The following is a 19,282-nucleotide window of genomic DNA, read 5'->3' as shown; positions in this document are numbered from 1 at the left end:
ACCACAGAAATTTGCCTTCAGGATGTTTCCTTTTATTTATTTTAATTATTATTTTGTTTGATTTGGGGTTACACTCAGCAGTGCTCAGGGTTGACCCCTGCCTCTGCACTCAGGAATCACCCTGGCAAGTTCTGGGGAACTAGATGGGGTGCCAAGGATTCAACCCTGGTCAGCCATGTGCAAGGCAAACTCCCTATCCACTATACTATTGCTCCAGCACCAGGATATTTACTTTCAAAGCAAGCATTAAAGATGTCATATCTCAGTAAAATTGCAAGAGGCCACTGTGGTGAAGCCTGTCATTGGTTCTGATCCCAGAATATTTTCCCCAGTATAGTCTTTTTTCTCCTATTCTGGAATTGGAAATGTAAAACATCACATTTAGGGTGCCATGTTTCAACTTAACTCCTTTTTGAAAATAATATTATGCATCCTTTAATATCTTTTATATTCTTCCAGTACTGTTGGTCTCTCCTTTATTGTAATGGAGTTATGTTTATTAGCTTTTAATTTCTGGTTTCATTCATCATTTTATAGCAGTGTTCCTCTCTTGGAGAGGATGTCTGTAATCCCCAGGGTCCATTATGGTGGGACAGCAGACAAGATTCTCTATTTGATTCCATTTCTTGCATCAATCATGAGAGACTACTGCACAAATTCTCCCTATTTGGCTTTCTTGGCCCCCTGGAGAGGCGTTTTGGTAAAAGAATTTGCCAGTGGAGGTTCCCTGGGTGAGTTTTGTGAGGTGGGGTGGAGAAAGGTGACAGCATCTAGAAGGAAATCTACCACTTTCTCTCCGTCCACCTCTGTCACCCCAGTAAGAACCTGGAAGATTTAGGACTGACAAAAGTGCAGTAAGCCTCTGCACAGTACAGACCTCACATCTCACCAGCCCCATGAAAAAGCCATAAAGCTGTACCTGGAGTCCACTTGTTCTCCACAGCATTAGAGATGATCCCTGCCACCTGATTTCTCAGAAAGAGGTAAACTGAGCCCGGAGCAAGGAATTGCTCTTTGCAAGAAAGGAAAGTCAGCCCTACACCTTACCCAGGCCTTTGGGATCTGTCATCTTACCCTCAAAGAAAAGAATTTCAGGAGTAGACAAATAGTTAAGTATATTTACAAGTTAATTATGAAAGCAAAGGAAGATAAGAAGAGATACACTAAGTTAAGTGCTCAAGAGAGCACACAGGCTTCTTCAGAATGAAGGAACAGAAAGTTATCTCAGGTGGAGATGCAGGCTGAATGGGTAGGTGCACACTACCTGAGAGTATACAACCTAAGAGTGGAGATATAGGTGGCATGTGTGCAGGCAACATGTACCTGGCAGGATGAGCAAATGAGCAACATGGGCTGGCAACACACACATGCTCTTCCTTTGTCCGAGTTAGTTTATCCACACTTTTCCCAAACTGCCCCTATATGGGGCTTTCTATCTAGTTAAGAATTTGTTGCCATCCAGAGTTAAACAAATGGGACTACATTAAACTAAGAAGCTTCTGCACCGCAGAAGACACAGGGACCAGAATATAAAGGCAATCTACAGAATGGGAAAGGATATTCACCCAATACCCATCCGATAAAGGATTGATATCAAGGGTATACAAAACACTGGTTGAACTCTACAAGAAGAAAACATCCAACCCCATCAGAAAATGGGCCGAAGAAATGAACAAAAACTTTTCCAAGAAAGAGATACGAATGACTAAAAGCTATATGAAAAAATGCTCTGCATCACTAATCATCAGGGAGATGCAGATCAAAACTATCATGAGATACCACATCACACCACAGAGAATGGCACACAAAAAAGCAACCGCTGTTGGAGAGGATGTGGAGAGAAACGGACCCTTCTACACTGCTGGTGGGAATGCCGACTGATCCAGCCCCTTTGGAAAACAATATGGACACTTCTCAAAAAATTAGAAATTGAGCTTCCATTTGATCCAGCAATACCACTTCTGGGAATATATCCCAGAGAAACAAAAAAGTATAGTCAAAATGACATCTGCACTTATATGTTTATTGCGGCACTGTTTACAATAGCCAGAATCTGGAAAAAACCCGAGTGCCCGAGAACAGATGACTGGTTAAAGAAACTTTGGGACATCTATACAATGGAATACTATGCAGGTGTTAGAAAAGATGAAGTCATGAGCTTTGCATATAAGTGGATCAACATGGAAAGTATCATGCTCAGTGAAATGAGCCAGAAAGAGAGGGACAGGCATAGAAATATTGCACTCATCTGTGGAATATAAAATAACAGAGTAGGAAACTTACACCCAAGAATAGTAGTATATAATGCCAGGAGGTTGGCTTCATAGCTTGGAAGCAGGTCTCACATGTTGGTGGAAAGTCATCTCAGATAGAGAAGGGAAGACCAAATAAAATGTGGTTGGAGATCCCACGCAAGAAGGGAGATGCATGCTGAAAGTAGACTAGAGACTGAACACGATGGTCACTCAATACCCCTGTTGCAAACCACAACACCCAATTGGAGAGAGAGAGAGAACAAATTGGAATTCCCTGCCACAGAGGCGGGGTGGGGGGATGGGATCGGGGGAGTGGGAGGGATACTGGGTTCATTGGTGGTGGAGAATGGACACTGGTGGAGGGATGGGCTCTCGAACATTGCATGAAGGAAAAACAAGCATGAAAAGGTGTGAATCTGTAACTGTACCCTCACTGTGACTCACTAAAAAAAAAATTAAAAAAAATTAAATGTACAGGCAAAAAACAGAAGAATTTGTTGCTATCATAATATAATAGGTAGGGCACTTGCCTTGCATGGAGGTGACCCTCATTCACTTGCATGGAGGTGACCCTCATTCACTGGCAAACATAGTCCAGATCAAACCAAGCACTATCTCCTTGTCTCTTAACTTTTAAGATTAAAAACTCATCAACCAGCTTCGTTTTTATTGTTTCTGACATATCTAAAATAAATCCATTTATTTTACTAAAAAAAAAAAGAATTTGTTGCTATGGCATAGTCAAGAAAAGCTTGAGACTTTGCAGGTGGTAGGGTGTTGATTTGTTTGGGAGGTTTTGTTGCTTTTTGTTGTTGTTGTTTTTGTTAATACACAGTGATATTCAGGAGTTATTACTAGCTCTGGATTCAGGAATTTCTAAGGTGTTCAGGGTACCACATGGGATACAAGCAATGACACCTCAGTTGGCCACATGCAAGGTAAGTGCCCTACCTACTGTACTATCTCTCGAACCCCAGTTTGAAACTTGGTGGTCTTCCTTCATGTCCTTATCACAGTCCTTTGTTCCTGCTGAAGCTTCTATCCAAGGCAAGCCCAAACTTTGGGCCTGGATCTGTGCCTGTGCCTGTGCCAATTAAAGTCTAATGAGATCTCAGCCTGTGTCCACAAAGTGGGTCGTGACAGTAAATCCTTTAGGACTAGTGACGGAGTAACTTCTTCAAACCCCAATTCGTGGTTTTGTTATGTCCTAAGAACCCATTCTGAATCTCCACCCCACCCCGCACATCTCCCCTATCCCCCCCTCTCTGGCCCCACACCCTCTGCCCAACTACCTGCCTGCTTCAGAAAGACACTGGAACTTTGACAGTGATTGCAGTGAGTCATACATATGTAGATGTATAAAGTTTTATGTCTAATATGCCTCTAAAGTTCTATAATATTGTAAATCAATGATATATTAATAAAATATATTATTTTACATTAACAATAAACATTTAGGTGTTGAGATTAAAGACATAATACTATTTATGATCACTTCCCCCACCAAAATGATAAAACACTGATTTGCGGATATAGCCACAACAAAATTTAGGACTTTTTCCTACTGCAAACTGCAATGCTGATAGATGAAATCAGTGAGAATAAATAAATTTAATGGTATAGTATTAGATGGATTTAAAGCACCATGGAAAAAGTACAGGGATTAAGGTGCCTGCCTTGCATACAGCCAACCCTGGTTCAGTCCCCTGCACCTCATATGGTCCCTTGAGCACCAGTAGGAATGATCCCTGAGTACAGCCAGAGCACAGCCAGATGAGGGAGGGAGGAAGGAAGGAAGGAAGGAAGGAAGGAAGGAAGGAAGGAAGGAAGGAAGGAAGGAAGGAAGGAAGGAAGGAAGGAAGGAAGGAAGGAAGGAAGGAAGGAAGGAAGGAAGGAAATTTCAATTCTTCTCAAGTTGACCTATAAGTTAATGTAATTCTTGTCACGATGTAAGAATTTTTTTTTAGAACTTGGAATTAAAACTTCAAAATTCATCTTGAGAATTACAAACCAACCCTAGAATAGCTGAAATCAACTAGTTAGCAAAGAGATATATACATATCTGTCAAAACTTAAGCTACAGATGCTTTTTAACAAATATATAGGACATTTTGAAACCCATGACTTCCATATGCAAATCACTGGGATCGTCTTTCCCAGAGCCACATCACTTGGAATGACCTTAGTATCCCCCAAGCATTGCATGATTATGCCCTAGTCTTTTGAGCACTACCAGGTACGACTGCCACATTAGCAAAACATTATCAGTATACAAGAATATATGTAAGAATGTTTATTATTTATTTTAAACTTTGAGTTTATTAATTTTATGATTGTGCTATAATACTTTGTAGTTACTTTGATTTTCATTATTGGCAATTTGAGTATCTTTTGGTATTTTGTTAAAGTATTAAGATATACTCTGAGAACTGAGTACATTTTTACTTGCCATCTTTTCATGTTGATTCATAAGCAATCATAACTTTAATCCTTTGACTATTACCTATTTGGCAAATGTTTTTCATTTCCCACAGATGACATTTTCTTTTACTGCTTGATTAAATAGCAATGTATTTCATTTGACCCAGCAAGCTTATTACTGGGAGTCCATCCAACTGAAATGAAAGCTCTGGAGTATAAGAATAGCGTGAAAAAATCTGCTAAAATTATTTGTAGCAGTAAAAAAAACTAATAAAATGAATGATTTAAGAATTGGATGGCTGAAAATATGGAGCCATAAGTGTCCAAGTACAGACTATTGGATAAAGAAACTGTGGGGCCTGAAGCAATAATACAACAGGTAACGTGCATGCCTTGCACACAGCCAACTTGGGGTGACCTGGGTTCAATCCCTGATACTCCATATGGTCCTAAGCCCTCCAGGAGTGATCCCTGAGTGCAGAAGCAGGATAAATCACTGAGCATTGCCGGGTGTGGCCCAAAACCAAAAATAAATAAATACATAATTACACAAAGAAATTGTGGTATATATTAGTACACATACACAGTGGAATAATACTCAGCTATAAGAAAAGTAAAAATCATGCAATTTGCTTCCACAAGGATGGAACTGTAAGGTATCATGCTGAGTGAAGGAAGTTAAAGGAAGAGGGAGAGATACAGAATGACCTCTTTCATAGGAGAGTTGTAAAGAAACAGGAAGGGAAAAGCAAATGGTCAGAGACAATGGAGCTTCAGAACTGCTTACAGAACTGAGTTTACCGTAGTGTACAGTTGGAGTGGGGTAGGTGGGTGGACACTCTGGTAGAGTGTGTATTATTGGAACATTGTATGTACGGTACCCTACCCTATTGTGAACAGTACTGTAAATCATGATGCCTAAAATTAAAAAGAGAACGCTAACTGTTGTTCCTGTTTTTAGTGGTAAAATATAGAAACAACTTATCAAGAGAGAATTAGATTAACTATATTGTGTTTGTAATATAGTATGCACAAGTTAAAAAATAATTTTAGAAGAGGAAAAATTGAGTCATATCCACAGTACAAGTACTAATGTCTACCTTTAATAGAAGTAGGAGCATGTCATAAAGCTAAGAAAGGCAGGGGCTATGGGCACATATATCAACAAAATAATAGTTTTAATAGATGGAAGACAATATAATTTCCATATAATTGTATTTTCTTTTTTCACTCTAACATTTTTATTAAGTTGCTGCATAAAAATACACATTTTCATTTTGACAATTCTTGTCACTAACAAAACCAACCAAATTGAGACAATAACAAGAGGCACTTCACATGTAAACAACTGTGTCTTAAGAATAGAAAATCTTGCACTGCACAACAAAAGAACAATTCAGAATATACCCAAATGTGTGCAAAGGCAGTGCACCCATATAGTTCACTATGTTCCCTATTAACAATGCATAATTCCTTAACTATCCTTCAGCAAAGTAAGAATGAACATTAAGAAAAAAATTTTGCAATCTCATTTATGTTCACATTATCAATGCTAACTCAAAATATCAACTTCATTGAATTTAAATGTTGATTTTTTCAAAAGCTTAAATCAATCATAACTTCTTTCCTTTTTGTGAAGCAAGATGATAGTTTTATTGACTGAATAGAAAGACATAAAAGGACAGAAAGAGAGGAATGAATAGGTGTTCAAGAATAAACATGGGCTTCTATGGAGTGGAAACAAGCAAAAAGAGAGAGCTATGTGTTCAAAAGAGAATTATGGACTTGAAAAAGCAAGCCCATAATTTTTTAACCTTATAAATAGGATCTTTAAAATGATGGATTATTTTTCTATATTTGCAAGAAGACCAGGTTTCAGCCTGCATTTATATAGCAAGAACAACAAAGGATAGCAAACAACCATCATTAACAATGCCCACATATATCAAAGATCTACTTTAAACATGTAATTAAGTCTTTCTTGTTTTTTATTATACTTTTTAATTTATTTTTTACTGAATCACCGTGAGATACAGTTACAAAGCTTTCATATTTGAGTTTCAGTCATACAATGATCGAACACCCATCTCTCCACCAGTGTGAATTTTCTACCACCAATGTCCCCAATATTCTCCCCCATCCCAACTCTCCCCCTGCCTCTATGGCAGACAATTTCCCACATACTGTCTCTCTACTTTTTGGCATTATGTTTTGCAATATAAATACTGAGAGGCTATCATGTTTGGTCCTTTATCTACTTTAAGCACACATCTTCCATCCTGAACGATCCCTCCAACAATCATTGACTTAGTGATCCATTCTCTATTACAGCTGCCTTCTCCTCCAGTTCAAGAGGCAGACTTTCAACTATGAAGCAGTATTTCTGGCCCATTAAGGCTTTCTTAAACAAATATAGGTCTTAGGTATATGATCTATACAAACTTATAATAATATATATACCAAAATACCAAACAGAGATTTTCTTCCTATTATGATATGACAATATAAATCTGTTATGGGTGAAGCTCTATGTCAAGGCTTAAGGTATAAACACATTGGAGGGCAAACAATTTAGTGAAGCAATTACCATCCATTTAAGATTATATATCACCTCATAGTAGACACTGAATTTTACATGTGATAATACATCCACTGAATCACTGTCATCCTGTTATTCATCAATTTGCTCAAGCAGGCACCAGTAACGTCTCCATTCATCCCTGTCGCGTGCTAGTGTAGCCCAATGGCGTATTGGGGGCTCTTTCAGTCTTTCAGGGTAAGGGGAATGAGGACCGTCTTTGTTACTGTTTTTGGCATATCGAGTATGCCACGGGTAGCTTGCCAGGCTCTGCAGTGTGGGCAGGATACTCTAGGTAGCTTGCCAGGCTCTCTAAGAGGGACGGAGGCTTTTTGGGCAGCCTCTAATTGCCTTTACAGGTGTTCCCAGTCTACCAAATGTAAGCTTTTGGTCGACTGGCATGTTATAATGATCTGTACACTGGCAAACACGCACCTGCCTGCGTCTCTGGGCAGCACCTGGGACATCTGCGGCCTCAGGTTGATCTCCTTAAGTTGATGGAGTATGCCCAGAGGTTGTTGAGCAGATGGCAAAGCAGGACCCTATTGCGGAGGGTCTGTGCCAGGTCGAACACCTGCACCGAGTCCCGGGTCACCCGGTGGTTGGCTGACAGTACCCCATAGTGGATGAGCCACTGCTTGCACTGCAACCACGGTTCTACATCCAACAGTGCTGCCACTCGACCTGGCCGGGGCAGGCAGTGATGCTGTGGCTGTCATTGCAGTTTCTCCATGACCGACCAATGCCATTTTGTCTGAATCTTGCAAAACAGCCGCAATGTCCGCAGGAATCATGCGTAGAGTTCCAGCAGGGATCATGCATAGAGTACCATGCCTGCCATGCTGAGCCGCGCGTTGTCTAAGGCGAGATGGTGAGCCGGGTTCTAGAGAGCATGAGGGATTCGGACGGCATCGCGCCATCTTGGCTCCAATACATAATTGGAGAATACGTTAACATCTTTACTTTCTGGGAAAGGCACAGGCTTCATGTAAAAAAAGCAGTAAAATTTTATCCCACAAGTTTATTGGAAAAGCCATTACTTTATTAGAACAAATAATGGTTTTCAAGATGTGGGCAACAGGTCAATAGTATAGACATATTTCTTATCCAGTGTATTTCTCCCTTGGCTATTGGAAGCTGTCACACCTGATGGACTGTGTAAGTTGGTCTCCTTGTATACGAACTTATGCTTTTCCTCCCCAAAATATTATATTCAGAAAGTCACAGATCACAGATACATTTAGGCATCCTATACTAAGTCACAGAATTAAAATGACAGGTCACTCCATTACTATTACAAGAGGTAAGTTCCTCGACAATACTGTGGTCGGTAGCTATTTTAATATTTTGTAAGTTTTTATTGCAGGCTGTAGGGCTCACCAGGCAATAAAAGTAGCCACAAGAGTAATGACAAAGTCGATCACAGGATGCTTTCAACTATCCTAGTGCAAGTTTTTATAACTGACATAGAGCAGAAGAGCAGTGATGCAGTACAGGAAGACAAAGACTGCATTAACAAAGAATTGTGCAAAAGAAGTATAATCTCCAATAAGGACATGTTTACTCCAATCTACTGCACACATATTTACTTGCAGAGGTGTCTGAAATCATGCTCCATTCAACCTAAATAGATAACCAAAAGCAGCTAGAATCATTTTATTTTCATTAAGTTTAGGGGGACAAGTGAGTAGAATATATTTTGCCCTTAAAGTCCCCACAGCTGGCAAAAACAAAGATAGAAACAACCCATCTAGAACCTTGATGAAGCCGAGTGGCTCCTTTAATGAGTTGAGGTTGAGCTGGAAAACGGGCATCTTCTGAGAGAAAGAGAATAAAGAATTGACGGGGGGCTGGAGCAATAGCACAGCGGGTAGGGCGTTTGCCTTGCACGCGGCCAACCCGGGTTCAATTCCCAGCATCCCATATGGTCCCCTGAGCATCGCCAGGAGTAATTCCTGAGTGCAAAGCCAGGAGGTAACCCCTGTGCTTTGCCAGGTGTGACCTAAAAAGCATAAGAGAGAGAGAGAAAGAGAGAGAGAAGAATTGAAATGGTGGGATGGAGTTGGAGGAAGAGGAAGGGGGCGACGACGACGACAAGGAGTAGGAGGCAGGAAGATCGTGAAGACTCAGCAGCCCTGCAGATGAGGGAGGGTAGGTGGAGCAGGCAGTCCGAGTCCAGGCAGTGGTCCATGGTTGGACCTGCCTCAAGAGCTGGGCGAGAGGGCAGTTGGGATAGAGATGGGACCATCATGATGATAGTTGGAAGGAATCGCTCTGGATGGGAGATTTGTGATTAAAGTGGGTTAAGGACCAAACATGATGGCCTCTCAGTATCTGTATTGCAAACCATAATGCCCAATAGGAGAGAGAGAAGGGGAGAGACATAAAGAGAGAAGAGAGAGAGAGAGAGAGAGAGAGAGAGAGAGAGAGAAGAAAGGTGCCTGCCATAGAGGCAGGCTGAACAGGGAGGCGGAGATGAGGGTGGTGGCAGGAGGAATACAGGTGATATTGGTGGTGGGAAATGTACACTTGGTGGAGGGATGGGTGTTGGAACATTGTATAACTGAAATCCGATCAAAAAGTGTTGTAAAATGTATCTCAATAGAATTCAATTAACATTTTTTATAAAACAAATTAAGTATTCATTAGCTTACTTTAAGAAATAAGAAAGAATGGGATAGTGGAGATTTGAGGAGGAAGCAAACAGAGTAGGACAACAAATTTAGCTTACTACCAGTGTCATTTTATTAATCTTAAATTTTGAATACTTGAATATAATGTGTCAAAAGTGATATATACATTCTTTAATAAAAATTAGAGTGAAAATATGCCCCCTTACATCTGAACAACAAAAGTTGTGACAGCACCCTTTTATAGCTGAGTAATGAGAGAATAAAAACACATATGGATTTAAAGTTAACCATTTGATGCTGCTGTTCTGAAACAGTAAGTCAATCTATCCTGTTTGCATCATCCACCCACTCCTTCTATAATTATAGTTGATTTTTTTTACTTACAAAAGAATGATATGACTGGTACAAGATGATTTACAAGGTTTTTTTTTTCAGTAAAAGAAGAGATTGATGCCAAGTAAGTGTGGGGAATAGGTGTTGGGGAATGATGTGGACAAGAAATGGCAGACATAAGGTATCTCGTGGAAGTTTTTGGACAGTTTTATCATGAGGATGAGGTAAGATAACTTTTGTACATCAAAGCCATAAGTTTTAACACTATTTTAAACAGGTGATTTCTTAAGGTTCTTAACCTTATTTTAAACAGTAATTTTTTAATTTTTTTTATTTTATTGAATCACCGTGAGACAGCTACAAGCTTTCATGTTGGGTTACAATCTCACAATGATCAAACACCCATCCCTCCACCAGTGCACATTCCCCACCACCAATATCCCAGGTATACCCCCCTTTCCCACCCTCCCCTGCCTCTAAGGCAGACAATATTCCCCATACTCTCTCTCTACTTTTGGGCATTATAGCTTGCAACAAAGACACTGAGAGGTCACCATGTTTGGTCCATTATCTACTGTCGGCATGCATCTCCCATCCCAACTGGTTCCTCCAGCCATCATTTTCTTAGTGATCCCTTCTCTATTCCATCTGCCTTCTCCACTCTGATCATGAAGCAGTCTTTCAGCTATGGGGCAATCCCCCTGGCCCTTGTATCTACTGTCCTTGGGTGTCAGCCTCATGTGATGCTACCCTACACTCCACAAATAAGTGCAGTCCCTCTATGTCTGTCCCTCTCTTTTTGACTCATTTCACTTAGCATGATACTCTCCAATAAACAGTAATTTCTTAAGGTTTACAAACAGAATAGGGCTGTGGACAGATTCTTGGACACTGATACTACTGTGGAGTTGAAACATTATTCACCTGAAACTTTATTATTAACAACATAAAAACTCATAATGCAGAAGTTAAAATTAATAAATTTCTTTCTTAAAAAAGATGTCAGTCAACCATTGAATCTAACAGATAAAATATCTGTTATTGCCTCAAAGTCATATTCCTAAGATTTAATCCAATTCAAGGAAAAACACAGGTTTCCCTCTTGGACCCTTTATTACTCTTCTCTTTGCCTATATATATTAACACCACTGCGTAGAATAAAGTCAAATTTGTATTGTAGCATCCATCTTCCAGCTGGCACCATCTGTATAACAATAACAAAAAATTACCCACGTTAAGTGCTGATGTCTCAATGATTGGCTCATTGCAACTGATATAAATTGAATTTGAGTTTATTATTCTGTAAGTGTGTCTGTATGTGCATATGCACTAGTTTATGCACAAAGAATAAATTCTTTGTTCTTTTTTCTCTTACACATTTAAAATAGATGTATAACCAATTAAAATTATCTCAAGTACTAATATGCATTCCACATAGAGAACTAACCTAGAAAAATTACTATCAACTCTTATATGAAATAATTCCAGATAAACCAAGGACATATTTAAGAACCCACTCTCATATGCACTCCTCCGTTCAGTGCAGCACTAGTCACACTAGCCAATATGTGGAAACACACCAAGTGTCCAAGGACAGATAACTGGTTAAAAAAACTATGTATGGGTCGGAGCAATAGTACATTGGTTAGGTACTTGCCTTACATGCAGCTGTCCCAGGTTTGATCTGCAGCATCCCGTGTGGTCTCTAAGATCTCCAGGAGTAATTCCCAAGTGCAGAACCAGGTGTAATCCCTGAGCACCCCTGGGTGTGGTCTGCAAACACATACACACACAAAGAAACTATGTATTTACACACAATGAAATACTACTCAGCTCTAGAGAAGGAGCTGGAGAAATAGTATAGTACAACAATACGCAGGGTAAGGTGCTTCTCTTGCATGCTGACAACCAAGGGTTCAGTCTCTAGCACCATGTGCCATGAGTAGTGATACCTGAACACAGAGCCAGGAGTAAACCCTGACCACTGCCGGGTGCCCAGGACTAGGGAGCAGATATTTCAGGGGTACTTTGAGTCGATGGTGGAGGAAGAAAAACACTCTTGTGGAGGGGTGGACTTAACACACATATGCATGAAACCCTACATTCATAGTCAAATCATGGTGACTAAAAAAACATTGAAGGAGTAATAATAAATAAAAACATTTCAAAAATTAAGTCCATCTCTCATGCTTCAAAAGTGTGGGGATTTGGGGGAGTGGTGGGAGGGAAACTGGGGTATTAGTGGTGGAAAATGTACACTTATGGAGAGATGGTTTCTGGAACACTGTGTGACTGAAACTCAATCATGAACAGTTTTGTAACTGTGTATCTCACGGTAACTCAGTAAAAAAATTAAATCTTAAAACAGTATCTTGTACATTATCTTATTTAACTCCCAGAAGACAAAGAGAGTATATTTTAAACGTATATTTAACAGTTATCCCATATACTTAAAAGGCTCTGAAATATGATGGACCCCAGTATATGTCTACTGGCTACTTAATGGGAAACTTATTTATATACCCGTTATCATCCAGATTATAAAATTTGAATTAAAAAAAATAAGCCCCACCTATTTTATTCACCAGACACGTATCTGACAAACCAAATAACTGGGACCTTTGTCATTAATTAGGAATAAATATTCTATAGAAGATTGCATTGACATATAATCTTTGACTGGAGAGATTACAGAAATGTGATTCTAAGCAGGAATATGTTTGACCTCTTTTACCATTAATTCACCAGAGATTAGATGAAATTATCTACTAAAACATTATTTCGGGGGGCTGGAGCAATAGCACAGCGGGTAGGGCATTTGCCTTGCACGCGGCTGACCCGGGTTCGATTCCCAGCATCCCATATGGTCCCCTGAGCACCGCCAGGGAGTGATTCCTGAGTGCAGAGCCAGGAGTGACCCCTGTGCACCGCCAGGTGTGACCCAAAAAGCAAAAAAATAAAAAATAAAAAATAAATAAAATAAAACATTATTTCGGGGGCTGTATAGATGTCGCACAGATCAGAGGCATGTTTTTCATGCTTGGGTCTCCAGTTCAATTCATGACACCCTTTATATGACCTTTTGAGCACCAATGGTGTAGCCTGGGAGACAATGTTTGCTCCTAACAACTTCCAAGACAGAGAGGGTGACCCTGGCGGTCCCTGGCATGGCAGTATCCAATCAGTGATATGTTGCCAGGCCCTAGCATTGGACCAACCATGCTTATTGACTGAGTATCACAGGGTGTGACCCTTAGGGCCCCCAGAGCACAGCTTAGAAGCTCCCTCCATACAATCCAATGTAAAAGATTTTATCACCCATAAACTGGACTGAAAATAAATACTTAAGGTATTTTCATTAACTAAAAAATGAAAGTACTGGGTCTAGAGCTATAGTACAGCGGGTAGGGTGCTTGCCTTGCATGCGGCCAGCCCGGGTTCAATCCCCAGCATCCCATATGGTCCCCCAAGCACTGCCAGGAGTAATTCCTGAGCACAGAGTCAGGAGTAATCCCTAAGCACCGCCAGGTGTGACCCAAAAAGCAAAAAACAAATGTTAAATAAATAAATAAATAAATAAAAGTTTTAAGAAATAATAAGAAAATAGAACGTGATGGAAACCAAAGAGATAATACAGCGGGTAGGGAGCTTGCGTTGCACGCAACCAACTGGGTTCAATCTCTGGAATCCCATGTGGTCCCTAATCACTGCCTGGAGTAATCACTGAGTGCAGAGTCAGGAATAACCCCTGAGCACCATCAGGTGTGGCACAAAAACAAAACTAAAATAGAAAGTGAAGAATCTCACTGATAAAAGTAAAACTGTAGTTTTAAAAAATGATTCAGCACATGTAAAAATAACCAGAAAAATAAAATCAAAAACAGAAACCAATGTCAATTAAAACAATGATTATAGGGAATCCTTCTTTAGAAAACCCCCTCTTATACCATAGGAGGCTTCCTATACTTTCCCGATTTTTTAAATTTGTTTTGTGGGATTTTGTTTTATTTTGTTTCGTTGGGCTTGGGGGTCACACCTGGCTGTGCTAGGACTTTCTCCTGGTTTTGAGCTCAGGGATCATTCCTGGCAGGGATCAAACTCAGATCAACCATGTCTAAGACCAATTAATGTCTTGCCCACTATATTAACTGTCCAGTCCAATCCATTCCCTTGTTTCTATCTTATTACCCACTTTATTTAAACGCCGTGGTTTACAAAGTTCTTCATTATGATTTGTTACAGACATTCAATATTCCGACACCAACCCCATGACCACTCTGTCTCTCCTCCACCATTGTCTCCATTTTTCCCCACCGCCCCTCTAGCCTGCCCCCATAGCAGGCACAAAGTAATGTACTGTACACTGATTGCTACCACCAAATGGCTAATTGAGTGATCAATAAATACTTCATCAAAAGAAAGTTTGTGAAAATTGTTGTATCTCATCTTAATGTGGGGACATTAAGTTCTTACAGGTTTACCAACCTATACCTGCTGAGAGTTGAGTCTTCTATGTTAGTGTTTTTGTTAGTCCAGCTTAGATTGCTTCTACATTACATTCCCATCAAATCTGGTTTGCTCCTACTGGAGTATTGTAGAGTTTGGAGATTGACTCCAGAAAATCCAGATTATTTCACTGGACAGTGAGCTTACATGGCAGCAGTGATGAAACATGCGTGTGGTGGCTGGGGCTTCCCAAAGTACTGGGAGGTGGGAGAAGGCCATCCTGACTCCGAGAAGGCCTGGAGTTTTCAACCAAAAAATGTGTTCCTGAAACTTTCAGCAGTTTGGCATCTCTGTGGAACTCACTTCTGTGGCAGTGGGATAGGCATAGTGCCAGCTGTTGGAGTGTGAGTGCAGCTGCTGGGGCTTCATCAAGGAGGGAACTTAGGGACCAGTGTATCTGGGAAATTTTTTATAGCTAGTTGATCTTTTTTGAAATTTAATTATGAGTTTCTGGAGCAGGGCCTGTAGATAAGCTTACTTGGTGGTGGTAGTGGAATGTGAGTCTCTTTCTGTCTTCTTAAATAGAATATTTTCTGGATTTAACAAAAGAAAACCATGATTATATCAGCTAAAGGATATACAAGTACTTGAGAAATACATCAAAACATCAAAAGCTTTAAAAACATGGAGAATAGAGTAAAAATATAGGCTTAACTATGTAATTTACACAAAATTAATATTTATTCAAAATAGAATATTATGTTAAAATGTGTGTTTATATTAAGTATGTATGAACTTAAAAACCTAGACTGGAAACCCAAAAGAAAATTTGAATTAAATCAAGACATAGAAACAATAAATTTAACAAAATATAAGAGAACAGTATTTAAAAATAGAGGAGGGTCCATTATAACAGCACTAGATGGAAATGATTACTCTAGACAAGAACTGAGTGTTGAAAGTAGGTAAAGGTATGTACATTATAACTTTTCAGCATCTTTATTGCAAACCATAATGCATAAAATGAGAGAGAGAAAGAGAAAGAGAGAGAAAAGAGGTGCCTGCCAAAGAGGCAGTCTGGGGTAGGGTGTGTTTTGGAGGGGTGGAAGGGAAAATGGGGACATTGGTGCTATGAAATTACACTGGTGAGAGGTGGGTGTTGGAATATTGTATGACTGAAACCCAGTCATGAACAACTTTGTAATGTTCTATCTCATAGTGATTCAATAAAAATAAAAATTAATATGAAAAAATACAAGAGAACAAAAGAACAGAGGAGCTACAAAAAGGTCAGAAAAAAAGTTCTAGTAAATACTGTAGCACTGTAGGACTGTCATCCCGTTGTTCATTGATTTGCTCAAACAGGCACCAGTTACATCTCCATTGTGAGACTTGTTACTGTTTTTGGCATATCAAATATGCCATGGGTAGCTTGCCAGGCTCTGCCATGCGGGCGGGATACTCTCAGTAGCTAACTGGGCTCTTTGAGAGGGACAGAGGAATAGAACCTGGGTCAGCTGCATTCAAGGCAAACGCCCTACCCGTTGTGCCACCGCTCCATTTCAGTAAATAAATGTCTATAAAATATAATTTTGCAAACATATATATAATTTTACATGTAAATGAGCTAAAAACTCCATTAAAATATGTAGAGTAGAAAATATTAAGATCTGTAAGATTTCTGCCTATAAGGGATGTGCTACAGATGTATTACACACATCTGTACTACGTGCTACACACATAGACTTAAAGTATTAAGATGGAAGATAAAACTCCATAAATTATTAAAAAATAATTTAAAATGAAAACATTTTAAATTTCTTTTTTGTTGTAGTTTTGGTAACATGGTTAAAGGAGTATGAACTTTCATAATGTCAATGTACAAAATTACTGCACCTTCACCACCAAGTGCCTACGACCCTCTGCCACTGTTCTTTTTTTTAAAATTTTTTTGTTGATTGTAATTCTGTGGTTTCTAAAGCATCGATGATGAAATCAGTGGGGCCCCACCAGTTGCTTATGTAAGGTGGAGAAGAGAGAAATGATCACTTTACCCCAATCTGCCTATGTCACCCCAGGACCATCTGGGAAGGTTAGAACTAATAAAGTCTGGAAAGTAAGTCCTAGGCCTTGCCCAGAGTTTACACATTCTTGTCATTCTCACAGAATGGAATATCAGGCATGAATAAGCAGTAAAGTAAAACAGATTTTATTTGGATGGTTTTGAGAAAAGGGAGGATGAAGAAGAGAAAGTAAAAGAGAGAGGAGAGAGAGAGTAACACACTCAAGAAAGAGCGCGAGCTTCTCCAGAGACAGAGAGAACCCCTACACACATCCCAGCATTAGATAGGAAAGCATGAAAGTACCTATCTCAAGAGAGGAGATGCAGGCAACACATGTTCTTGGGTGCCACATGTACTCAGCCACGTGGGCACAAGCAGCCCATGGTCTCTGTCAGCATATGTGCGCCCTTCCTTTGTTCAAGGTGACTTTGGTAGGGTTTTATCACTCTGTCCATACATGGGGCTTTCTAGCTAGGTAAAAGTCAGTTGCTAGGGCATGTTACTCTCTCTCTCTCTCTCTCTCTCTCTCTGTGTGTGTGTGTGTGTGTGTGTGTGTGTGTTAGCGGTTTAAGGCAGATTCGTTAGCAAATGCATTGGTTAGCAAATATTAGCAAATTCTTTAGCAAGTAGCAAATGGTTGGAGGTTTTTCAGGGATGGAAGGGGTGAGAAATCCTATGGGGATCTTCCTGAGATGCTAATAGTAAGTCCTGAGGACCAAGAGTTCAGCTCACTCTGGCAATTCTTAGCCCAAACTAAGGGTCCACTGCACTTTAATGTCTTCAAATGCAGAAGCGAGCAAGCAAGCAAGTAGGTGTCCACAAGCTAAATTGACGTTGGACCTACTTGGTTATGAAGAACAAAGGGTTTTAAGTATAATTAGCTAGCTGCTTTGCTCCTGGCTATCTTCCCTTGGTGGTTCGGGACTCTCTGTGCTTTTATATCTTCACCATGTTCCCTCACTGCCCCCATCCCATGCACTCAACTCTCACCAGTTTCCCTTGCAATAGACATATTCATTTAGATACAGAAAGAAGTTTTCACTAAAATTTCAGATATCAGTATAAGAGAAAATTTTAACTGTTTTATGTTTACAAAAAACTCTTTATTGGATTTAATTTTTATATTTTTGAACCTCTGCTTAATGTTGCTGAAATTATATCTTTTCATAAAATAACCAGATTTTTATTTTTTATAAGTTTTTATTTTATTGAATCACCGTGAAAAAAATACAAAGCTTTCAGGGTTAAGTCTCAATCATATAATGCTTGTGCCCATCCCTTCACCAGTGCACATGTCCCACCACCAGAAACCCCAAAATACCCCCTCCCACCTAGCCCCCACCTAAGTAGCTGATGATCTTCACTTTATTCTCTCTATACTTTGAATACATTCAAAATTTTAATAGAGAACTCATTATTATTGTTTGGAATTTCCCCCAACAATCAGGCCTGCTGAAAAGGCATCATTTAATAATTTCTTTTCATTGCTGAGAATGAAGACTCTATAAACTCGCTCGGCTGCGCGGTTTTGGATTTCTGCTATTTTAGCTCAGTTCACAGTCCCAATACACTGCTGTAAGAAGCCGCTCTGAGTGCCAAAATGGGTTAGAAGACCTCTGGAATCAAAGTCTTTAGGAGCAGAGGCAACAAGCAGATTTTTATTTTTTTTTAACTTTTTATTAAATCACCATGTGGAAAGTTACAAAGTTCTCAGGTTTATGTCTCAGTTATACAATATTCAAACACCCATTCCTTCACCAGTGCCCATACTCGACCACCAAAAACCCACTATACCCCCCGCCTCCACCCCTACCCCCTACTGTATAACTAATGAATTTCACTTCATTTTCTCTTTACCTTGATTACATTCCATAATTCACTACAAAACTCACTATAGTTGTTGGAGTTTCCGCCCAAGAGAGACAGACCTACTACCAAGGAAGCATTTGATAATTAGTTTTCCATTGCTGGAAATGAAGAGATATGTAGCCCCACTGCTACAAGTACATAACTCTTCTTTTTTTTTCCTTTTTCCTTTTCCCTTTCCCCCCCCCATCATCCCCCTTCCCGAGCCTCATAGTATGGTGTACGCCACGCCGCATCGGCCAGCGTGGGGCTTTTGCTTAGTTCACAGTCCAGAGAGGTGGCTGCTACATTAATAACCTTCAATATTTCAACAAAAACTTACTGTTATTATTTGCAGTTTCCCCCCCAAGTCAGACCTGTTCAAAAGGAACCATTTCACATTGCTGACAATTATAAATGTTAAGTCTGCCATAACATTTAACTATAAATGTTAAACTGCCGCGTCCGTGCGGTTTTGGATTTCTGTATAAAGTCCAGGGAAAATTCTGCCAGAAATCGCATAGCCCAGCTCACAGTCCCAGTGCATTGCTGTTCTGGGGACATGGTTGTGAGCACTTGCTGGGTTCAGAAGTCATCTAGGTGGCTCCGGATGTTGGGCGTAGAGCAGCAGAGCGGCCGTGCCAATGCATGGCCACCCGGTTCGAATCCTGGCGGAGCGCAAGCCGGAGCCAGTGCCAGCCCCAGCCC

At 40.0% G+C, this 19,282-nt stretch overlaps 1 pseudogene; it reads right to left on the bottom strand.

Moving 5' to 3' along the window:
- Positions 1-8,317: 8,317 nt before the first annotated feature.
- LOC101539781 (synaptophysin-like protein 1) lies at positions 8,318-9,068 on the bottom strand (annotated as a pseudogene).
- Positions 9,069-19,282: the final 10,214 nt, after the last annotated feature.

Source organism: Sorex araneus, chromosome X, assembly GCF_027595985.1.
Source record: "Sorex araneus isolate mSorAra2 chromosome X, mSorAra2.pri, whole genome shotgun sequence".
Classification (NCBI taxonomy): domain Eukaryota; kingdom Metazoa; phylum Chordata; class Mammalia; order Eulipotyphla; family Soricidae; genus Sorex; species Sorex araneus.
This window is presented reverse-complemented; position numbering and strand designations above follow the sequence as displayed.